Source organism: Piliocolobus tephrosceles, chromosome 11, assembly GCF_002776525.5.
Source record: "Piliocolobus tephrosceles isolate RC106 chromosome 11, ASM277652v3, whole genome shotgun sequence".
Lineage (NCBI taxonomy): Eukaryota > Metazoa > Chordata > Mammalia > Primates > Cercopithecidae > Piliocolobus > Piliocolobus tephrosceles.
The window spans coordinates 23,390,773-23,392,741 of NC_045444.1; positions in this window are offsets into that span (position 1 = coordinate 23,390,773).

The window sequence follows — 1,969 nt, forward strand, 5'->3', positions numbered from 1 at the left end:
AAGAAAGAAAGAAAGAAAGAAAGAAAGAAAGAAAGAAAGAAAGAAAATAAAGAAAGAAAGAAAGAAAGGAAATAAAGAAAGAAAGAGAAAGAGAGAGAAAGAAAGAGAAAAGGAAGGAAGGAAGGAAGGAAGGAAGGAAGGAAGGAAGGAAGGAAGGAAGGAAGGAAGGAAGTTTCTTCAAGAGAGAAATTGTACCTTGTTCATGTTCATCACTCCCATGTATAATATGGCTCCATAAGAACTCAGTCCTTATGAAACGCCATTCAGTAAGGACTCAGTTTTTTCAGAATGAACAGACCAAGTAAGACCAATTAATTACTTATTGTCATGTAGCTCAGAGGAGGAAGGGCTGGGATTTGAGAAAAGTCTCTATTACTGAATAGGATCTGGGTGGATAGATTCCATCACAGATGTAAAGCGAGACTACACTAGCCTGTCCAACAAGATCAAGTGATAGCAAGTTGTAGTTCAGTTAAGTAGATACCCATGAAGGGTTACAAATTAAGCGTTGGCCTGTCCAAACAGATGGATGCAGTATGAGACAATTCATCCTTACAAGAAGGATAGCAAATTGAAATTAGAAATATTTGGCATTTCAGAGGAGGGTCCAAGACAATGGTCCAGGATGCAGGACTGGGGTACCCCTTCCTGAGGGCAATGACACGTAACAAAAAAGAATCCAGCTGAGGAATCAGACTTGGGTGCTCAGGAATCAGACTTGGGTGACTGGAGAGCAGGAGACTAAGTAACAGACTGAGATCCACTTAGCAGAACCAGGGTGTTTTCTCGGCATTAGTTCAGAGACAGAGAAAAAAATGATGAAACCACAGCTTGTAAACGTGTAGTCATGTACATCTCCTTAGCATCATTTCAGGATTCGTGCTGAAAGTTAAGGCAATGGTGAAGCTGCAGGACCACTTTAGGTGGTCATAGTTCAGGAAGGAAGGGTCTTTCAGAGACTTGAAACTAGGCCTGAGCTAAAACATTTGCAATCTTGGATTTGCTTGCGGATGTTCATTCTACTAGCAAACAAACACTAATTTAATTTCCTGATGTTTACTTCAGGAGATTTACAAGAACTAATTGCCTTGGAAGTGATTTTTTAAACATCCATTATAGAAAATTCTTTTTCTCACTTGTGAACTCCTCTGAGAAAGAAGTATTATTTATGCAAGTTGATACCTGTTGAACTATTAGAGATTTGTGGGGAAAAGCCTTCACAGGGTTCACAAGAAAAAGCCTTCTCCACCTATGTCTTACAGATGTATTCTTAAAATAATGACTTGACATATTTATATGTACATCTTTAGTTTAATATCTTACCTAATTGTCCAACAAACTAATTCAGTGTTGTTTGCGATGCATTAAATGAACAAAAGATAAACTGGGTAATAGAGAATACAGAGAGCCTAGCGGCCCATGAAATCACTGAATTTGCAAAGTGATTTTCTCTTCAGTGCTGTGCACTATCTGAGAACAAAATCTGTTGGCAAAGCACTTTAGTGGCAACCAATGGATTAGAATACAGAGACATTAGGAATGCCACATGGGGTCCAACCAATGGGCCATCCAGGCAGGCCTAGTGCAAAGGCAACATGAGAGGATTTTGGAGAGTGAGTTTGCCTGATGTGGTATCAGTTTATAATGTTGGGATTATTTAATGTATCTTCCGGAAATCATTTTGTAAACTAACACGTAACTGTAATCTATCATTTTATATAACTCTCTTCACTTTGTGCCACAGCGCTCCCTCTTTGTGTTTCATAAATGGAATGCCCAATATGTGAAGAGAAAATTAACATTCCCCTTTTTCTACTTGCAGACTTCCAAACATTTCCTGAAACCTTAAACTCTTACTGATTCTTTAAACTATCCCCGTTCCTCTTTTCTCTGCAGCAAGTAGCTTTCAATGTGTAGTCCTCAGACGGATAGCATCCGCTGGAAAAGTGCTAGAAATGCACATTCTCGG